Raw genomic sequence first — 9,207 nt, forward strand, 5'->3', positions numbered from 1 at the left:
ATTGTTGGAGATTTTAAATTATTATTGGTTGTATTTCTTAGGCTCCGTCCGGATCCACCCAACTAACTATTAATTGTACTAGCAAGGAAAACCAACTAATAGGTAACTAAGGGCCTATTTGGATACCCCTGCGTTTATCATAATCAGATTGCATAATCAGATTGAAATCCAAGCAAGATTGCTTATATGATGAATTATTATAATTAAACCTCTTGATTACCATAATCCCATAATCCATGTGAGACTAGGTTATAGGTGATTATATGGGTGCTAAAAGTCCAACTTGCCCTCAACTGATTGTTCAACTTGCCAAACTATAAAGGATAAGATAGGAATTTCTCGCTTTAACCAACCATATCAAATCACCATAATCCAGGAATCCAAACACCTTAATTATTATAATCCATAATTTGATTATAATAATCCTATGCATAACACTACAGGAAACCGGGACTTTGCCCAGTGCTGGAATCTTTGCCGAGTGCCAAATATCGGGCACTCGGCAAAGGCCACCTTTGCCGAGTGCCGCACTCGGCGAAACTTGGCACTCGGCAAATAGGTCTTTGCCGAGTGTCTGGCACTCGGCAAAATACGGCACTCGGCAAAGCCAAACTTTGCCCAGTGCCAGACACTCGGCAAAGTTGGGCACTCGGCAAAGAGGCGCCCGGGATGACGGTGCCCGACGCCGGCGTCTTTGCCGAGTGCCTTCTGTTTGGCACTCGGCAAAATATTGGCTTTGCCGAGTGCCTAGGGCTAGCACTCGGCAAAATATTCACTTTGCCGGGTGCCAAACCTTAGCACTCGGCAAAATAATTTTTTTTTGTTTTTTGCCACCAACTTTTTTTATTAGATTTGTATTTGTACCATGAACAACATGTTCAAATTTGGCACAATTTCATTGCTGTTTGCTATATTTCTTCACTTTATTTCGTTTTCTTGCAATTATCCGGAAAATGTAGGTTTGAACTGCAGGTGCATCGAATAATAGTTTTGATCCATTCCAAAAATGTTATTCTTGTTTGTTAGTGTCACTTTATGCTAAATCAAGGAACTGTCTCTGAATTTCGATCGACGTGCTCACGGGGCAACGTCGCGAACTTGCGTGCGAGTGGTTATTTAATTCTATAAAATTCAAACGAATCCCGAAAATCATGAAACTTGGCGAGATGTCGTGATATCACATGCATATGCGGTGGTAAAAATTTGAAAACGTTTGGAGGACGTCATCACGTATGGTGTTCACAAACCAGGACATTTTCCGGATAATTGCAAGAAAACGAAATAAAGAGGTTTGAAATATAAAAAAAAACCGGACACAACACACACCACGCACACACCAGACACGCACACACACGCGCGCCGTAGCCGCCCCGCCGCCGCGCGCGTAGCCGCTGCGCCGCCGCCGCCGCGCCGTAGCCGCTGCGCCGCCGCCGCCGGAGCCGCCGCGCCGCAGCCGCTGGCTCCCCGCGCGCCCGCCCCACCGGCTCCCCGACCCGCGCGCCCGCGCGCCTCCGGCCCCACGCGCCGCCGGCCCCGCGCCCGTGTGCCCGCCGCGCCCGCGCACCCGCTGTAGGAAGGAGGAGGAGATAGGAGGAAGAGGAGGAAGGAAAGCAGGAAGGAGAAGAAGGGGAGGAAGAAGAAGAAAGAGAAAGGAGGAGAGAAGAAGGGGAGAAGAGGAGAAGAAAGGTGCCGCCTCGGTTCGTCGACCCTCACGCCGTAGTGGTCGTCCCCGTTGTCGTCGCCGGGTCTCGGTCTTCGCATTCTCGCTGGCAAGGTATGCCCTAATGTTAGTATTAGTTAGTAAGTAGTAGTGTTAGTAGTAGTAGTTAATTAGTAGTGTTAGTATTAGTTAGTAAGTCGTAGTGACAGTAGTAGTTGTAGTTGTTGTTCATAGTTTTAGTGTTAGTAGTAGTTATTGTTGTATGTATGTGGTTGATGGCCTTCGTGCCTATGTTTGGTATACATGTGGTTGTTGGCCTTCGTGCCAATGTTTTCTGCAGGTTTTGGGAACCTCTCCGTGCAGGGGAGGTGCTGCCGAAATTTTCAATGGAGTCTAACCATTTGCCTTTTCTTTGTAGGACGAGGACCGTTGGGAGGCACTCGGTGACCCCAATCGTCTGCGTTGGCGTTGCGGTTTTGCCTGCACCGCGTCGCCTCGCCACTGCAGTGACTCGCCACCGCCCCACTAGCCTGACCTCACCGACACCCTAGGTATAACCCATCTTGCATACTTGCATCTCGTGTAACCCCAGTTAGGCGTCTCCCGTCCGAAAGAGATACGGTCGTTGGTATGCAGATCTTTGCATACCAAATTTTGTACCTATTTCGGATTGTCCACGTTTTTTGGATAGCCCACGGATGCGTAGATGGGTTGGTTTCCGTGGCCCGCTCCTGTCCGAGACAGAGTTTCGACACCACCTCCTCGTTGTTCTCCTGATACACAATCTCCCTGCCAGGACGTGTATCGGGAGAACAACGGGGAGGTGCTGCCGAAATTCTGTCTTGGATAGGAGCAGACCATGGAAGCCAACCTCATCTACGCATCCTCGGGTGGGATTAGGACCTATCCTTCACCTATTAGATGTATAGTAGGAACGCCTTGTGGATTTACCTGCAGTTTTTATTACTCGCTTACATATGCATGTGCCAGAGGATGGATAATCATGAGTGGATATACACGGGCCACGCAAGTATGACCCCAGAATGGATGACCAAGACCAATGCTTTCCTGGAGCATGCATTTGGTGAGGCTGCTAAAGGGTCAGCCCGGATGCCGTGTCCGTGCAGCAGATGTGGGAACAAGAAAAGAAAAATTAAGAGGCTCGTGGGGGAAGATCTTATCAAGTATGGATTCACGACAAACTATACCCGCTGGATCCACCATGGTGAAGCCGATCGTATTAGAGAGGAGGTGGTGAGACAGTGTCTCGAGGATTATGATGGAGATGGCGGGGTAGCAGACTGGATGGATGACATTCAGCAGGCACGGTTCGGTGAAGGATTGGAGGAGAAGCCAGAGGAAAGCGCAAAGACGTTCTATGATATGCTGTCTTCAGCGCAGAAGCCCTTGCACGAAAAGACAACGGTATCGCACCTGGATGCAATTGGACGCATCATGGGGTTGAAGTCGCAGTTTAGCATGAGTCGGGACAACTTCGATGGTATGTTGGCAGTTTTTGGATCCCTGCTTCCGGAGGATCACATCCTGCCGAAGAACTTGTACGAGTCACAGAAACTTCTTCGTGCACTTAAGATGCCGTATGAGCATATCCATGCTTGTCCGAATGGATGCGTCCTTTTTAGGAAAGATCACGAGGGAGCAACGCACTGTCCAAAGTGCAAATCCTCTAGGTACCTGGAGGTCGACACTAGTGATGGCAAGAAGGAACAGCTGAGTATCCCTACGAAGGTCCTACGGTACCTTCCTTTCATACCGAGGATCCAATGGCTGTACATGACAGAGGAGTCCGCGAAACAGATGACATGGCACAAAAATGGCAAAAGGTACAATCCGAACAAGATGGTACACCCATCGGATGGCGACGCCTGGACCCATTTCGATGGCATACATCGTGTTAAAGCTGAGGAGGCTTGCAATGTACGTGTAGCGTTGGCAACAGATGGGTTCAACCCGTATGGATTGTCCGCGGCCCCATACACTTGTTGGCCCGTGTTCATGATACCCCTGAATCTCCCCCCCAGTGTCATCTTTCAACCCAAGAACGTATTTTTGTCGCTGATAATTCCTGGACATCCGGGGAACAATATGGGTGTGTTCATGGAGCCTGTGTTCGATGATTTGATCGATGCTTGGGAAAAGGGGGTACTAACATACGACCGAGCTACAAAGAGAAACTTCACAATGCATGTGTGGTACCACTACTCCCTGCATGACTTCCTGGCGTATGGCCTATTCTGTGGGTGGTGTGTTCACGGGAAGTTCCCATGCCCAATATGCAAGGCAGGTGTGAGGTTCACTTGGCTGAAGAGTGGTGGCAAGTTTTCTTCGTTCGACCAACATCGTCAGTTCCTCCCCCTTGACCATCCATTCAGACGAGACATCAAGAACTTCACAAAAGGTGTTGAAGTCACCGATCCTGCACCTCAGATGATGACCGCTGCCAAGATCCGCGCTGAGATAGAGGCTCTCAAAGTTGATAAAGAGAAAGGTCGTTTTGATGGATATGGTCAGTACCAAATGTGGACTCATAAATCGGGCTTGACTAGGCTTCCCTATTTCAACGATCTTCTTCTTCCACACAACATTGATTTAATGCACACAGAGAAGAATATCGCCGAGGCGCTTTGGGGAACACTCATGGACACAGAAAAGTCTAAGGACAATGTTAAGGCAAGAGTGGACCTGGCAGCACTGTGCGATAGACCAAAGCAAGTGATGAAGACTCCCGCGCCTGGCAAGAAATGGAAAAGGACTTCGGTCGATTTTGTTTTGAAGAAGGACCAAAGGAGGGAAGTATGTTAGTGGGTTCAGTCGTTAATGTTCCCTGATGGGTATGCGGCGAATCTGAGGAGGGGAGTGAACGTGTCCACTTGCCGAGTGTTAGGGATGAAGAGTCATGACTTCCACATATGGATTGAGCGGCTCCTTCCAGCGATGACCAGAGGTTTCGTCCCCAAGCATGTGTGGCGCGTCCTGGCAGAGTTGAGCTATTTCTTCTGCCAGCTTTGTGCCAAAGAGCTATCTCGGGCCGTGATTGATGACTTAGAGAAAGTGGCACCTGTGTTGCTCTGTAAGATGGAGAAGATCTTCCCACCCGGCTTCTTTCTCTCAATGCAGCATCTGATTTTGCACCTGCCTCACGAGGCACGAATGGGGGGGCCCGTGCAAGCCCGTTGGTGCTATCCAATCGAGAGATGTCTAAAGGTTCTTCGGAAAAAGTGTAGAAATAAAGCCAGAATTGAGGCATCCATGGCAGAGGCATTCATTCTTGAGGAGGTGTCAAACTTCACAACATCATACTATAAGGATAGCCTTCCCAGCGTGCACAATCCAATCCCTCGTTACAACACCGACGAGAGGTCATCAAATCTCAGCCTTTTCAAAGGTCAACTTGGCAGGGCAAGCGCTTCGAGCACCAAGACCTTACGGAATGATGAGTGGCGCACTATCATGTTGTATGTGTTGTTGAACCTTGACGAAGTGAACCCTTATGTGTAGTAAGTTCTCAATGAGCTTGTTACATACGCCGTCACTATCGTCTATCTATCCAACCCCCTTGTCTCTTGCTTTTTCAGGGAATTTCTGAATACATACTGGACAGGAAATAGGGATCCTTCCCCTCAAGAACAAGATAGTCTTCTCAAAGGTGGTGTGCCCGATTTCATTTCATGGTTCGAAAAGAAGGTACCATCCAATTTACATCGTTCCATCTGTGACATCCCACTTTGCTCCTACGAGCGAGTAATGATCTATCCGCCCTCACCTTACAGGCACGCACGGATGCGGAAATGGATGAAGAGTTGAAACAGGTTGTCAAAGGCTTCCCCTATAGGGTCAAGTCATTCACCGTATATGATGTGAATGGCTATCTCTTCCACACAAGAAGCCACGAGCTCAGTCGGCCCAATCGAAAAACCACGAATACTGGAGTTCGTACGCCCGGCACCGATGACCGCGACTACTACGGCATAGTCGAAGAAATATACGAGCTCAACTTTGAGCTTCACGGAGGTCATAAGCCAGTCATATTCAAATGCCATTGGTTCGATCCCAATGTCACGAGAAGAGCCCCTGAGATTGGACAAGTTGAAATTCGACAAGATTCCCTCTATCAAGGAGACGATGTCTATATTGTGGCTCAACAGGCCACGCAAGTTTATTATCTTCCATGGGCGTGCCAAAAAGATCCCACTCTTGAGGGTTGGTACCTTGTTGAAGGGTCGAGATGGCGACTAGAGGGGGGGTGAATAGTCCTTTTTAAAACTTAATCACGTTGGCTAACCGAAACAAGTGCGGAATAAAAACAATCGGTCTAGCCAAGACTACACCCCTCTATATATGTTTCCTAGCACCTTGCAAAGATACTAATTATGCAACTAAGGTGCCGGGCTAGCTAGAGCTCTCCTAAACAATTCTAGGAGCAAGGTCACACAAACCTATGCCACTAGTATTTTAAGCAACAAGGGAGCTCCTACACATGCTAGTAAGCAAAAGCACAAAGCCAACTAAGCTCACTAGCAAAGCTCAATAACAAGGCAACCAATGCCTAATTAGAGAGCGCAAATACTTAGCTACACAAACTAAGCAATATGACTAACAAGGTTACTAAAACCAAATTAGCCACGCAAGGGAGCTACTTCTATGCTACACAAGCAAGAAGGTAATTAGCAAGCTACACAAGTTATCTAATTACAAGAGCAACTACACAAGCTTAATATGTATAAAAGTAATTGCAAGCTTGTGTAATGGGGATGCAAACCAACGGGAAGAATAAGGTTGACACGATGATTTTTCTCCCGAGGTTCACGTGTTTGCCAACACGCTAGTCCCCGTTGTGTCGACCGCTCACTTGGTGGTTCGGCGGCTAATTAGCATCACCCGCTAAGCCCGCACGTCGGGCGCCGCAAGAACCTACCCCTTGAGTGAGGGTAGCTCAATGACACGCTTTACTAAAGTTGCTCTTCGCGACTCCCGCGGGGCGAGCACAATGCCCCTCACAAGCACTTCTCCGGAGCGCCGCACAAGCTTCTTGCGCGCTTCGACGGAGACCACCACCAAGCCGTCTAGGAGGTGGCAACCTCCAAGAGTAACAAGCACCACCGGCTTGCAACACGATCACCTAGTGCCTCTCGATGCAACCTCACGATGCAATCGCACTAGAATCGCTCTCTCACACTATCGGATGAACACTATCATGTATGTGTGAGATGGAGGGCTCCCAAGCACTACTACACAAGCCACCAAGGCTCTAGTGTGCTCAGCTTCCGGCCCAAGGCCGGCCATGGCCTCTATTTATAACCCCATGGGCAAATAGAGCCGTTACCCCTTCACTGGGCAAAACTCGGGCCGACCGGACGCTCCGGTCCGATCGACCGGACGCTGGACCTCAGCGTCCGGTCACGCGATACTCGCCACGTGTCCCCTGCGTTCAACGGTCATCTTCCGATCCCAACGGTCATCTGCCGACCGGACGCAGCACTTCAACTGACCGGACGCTGGACCCTCAGCGTCCGGTCGTTTCCAGTAAGCTCCCGAGCATGACCGGACGCGTCCGGTCAACTCGATCGGACGCAGCACCAGCGTCCGGTCACTCCCCAGCTACTGCTACACTCCACGTCAGCGCGACCGGACGCAGCCTGCCAGCGTCCGGTGCATTCAGATCCAGCGTCCGGTCAGTTGACCGACGCCAGCATCTTCTCCATTCTCTTCACCCTTGCTCAAGTGTGCTAACCACAAGAATTTGCATCCGGTGTAATAGAAAATAGGCATCCCATTTTCCCGAAAGCGCCGAATCCCGCCGAGCAAGCTCGGCGGGAGGGAGAGAGGGACCCAAAACCCATCTCACCCCTACAAACACCACCTCCTTTGTAAATGTGCCAACACCACCAAGTGTACACCACCATGTGTATGTGTGTTAGCATTTTCACAATCATTTCCCAAAGGATGTTAGCCACTCAACTTGCCACGCCACTCGATCCTAGCGACAATGCAAAGTTAGATCACTCGAGTGGCACTAGATGACCGATATGCAAACAAGTTTGCCCCTCTTGATAGTACAGCCATCTATCCTAAACCCGGTCATAAACTTCTCTACACACCTATGACCGGTGAAATGAAATGCCCTAGGTTATACCTTTGCCTTGCGCATTCCATTCCATCTCCTTCAATGTCGATGCAACACATGCACCAACACGATCAACAATGATATGATCCACTTCATATCATCACATGATCATATTGGTTCATCGATCTTGACTCCACTTGCTCTTCACCGTTGCCATCGTCCATCGGCGCCAAGTCTTGCTCAAGCTTCACCGCCACGCGGTCCATCACTCCAAAGCCTTCGACTTGCCCTTCACGCTTGCAACCGGTCCATCAAGCCAAGTCATGTCTTGATCTTCTCCACCTTGATCACATGACTCAATGTTATGTCTCATGTGCAATAAGCTCCTTCATCATCACATGTGTGAGCTTTGCAACATCTCCAAGCCATTTTCACCTCCATGGCATATGTTGCTCATACACATGTACCTGTGGACTAATCACCTGTGTATCTCACATAAACACAATTAGTCCACCTAGGTTGTCACTCAATTACCAAAACCAACAAGGACCTTTCACTTGCGCAGTTGGTATCACCGCATGGCAAAGTGCCTGTCCCAAACGATGAGGATTACAACTTTGACCCAAACACATATACAGGAGAGTTCTATCAACCCGAGGGGCTAGATGGCATGTTTCACATAGACATGTTTTCGCTGATGGGCATGGAAGTAGATAATGACATTGATGAGGACGATGGAGAAGAGGTGCAAAATGCCAAAGACTTAGCACTGCTTGAGCGATTACGGTTTGGCGTTGCCATTGATGACAACGATGGAGATGAGGCGGAAATGTTAGACAATATTGTTAGTGATGACGACACTTATGATCCGGCCGCTGCTAATCCTGAAGATTATTTCTAATTCATGTAATACTATATTATTATTATTTTCTAGTTATGTTTCGTTCATTTTGCATCTCTATATTTGTCTATATTGTCAAAACTGGTTTACTCTTTGTATTTGTAGGCACTCGACAAAATGCTGGGCGGAAGGCGGACCCGGACCTGCAACTCGCTCTACGCGAGGACGACTCAGGATGAGGAGGCGGAGGCGGAGGCGGAGGCGTCGGCGAGGAGCTGTCTGGCCCGCCGCCCCCACGGCCGTCTGAGGAGGGCGGTGCAGTCGTCTGCCGTCCCCCCACCCGAGGAGGACCGGACGACGACCACTGACGACGAGGACCAGCAGTTGGCCCCCCAGATAGGAGGGGGTGACACTTCCTCTAGGGGGTGGCGGGGGGTTCCCCTTCGAGCACCTCATCGGCACCGTACTTGTGCGGGTCCTCGCAGCTCCCGACGTGGCCGATCCCGTTTCAGAGGAGGCCGGTGATTTGTCCCAAGGGCGACAAGTAAGTATCCGTTCATTTTGCATCTCTTCTTGTTCATATGCTAAAAACCGAACTGCGGACTAACAATTCTTCTTACT

This window comes from Miscanthus floridulus, chromosome 10, assembly GCF_019320115.1.
Source record: "Miscanthus floridulus cultivar M001 chromosome 10, ASM1932011v1, whole genome shotgun sequence".
NCBI classification, from domain to species: domain Eukaryota; kingdom Viridiplantae; phylum Streptophyta; class Magnoliopsida; order Poales; family Poaceae; genus Miscanthus; species Miscanthus floridulus.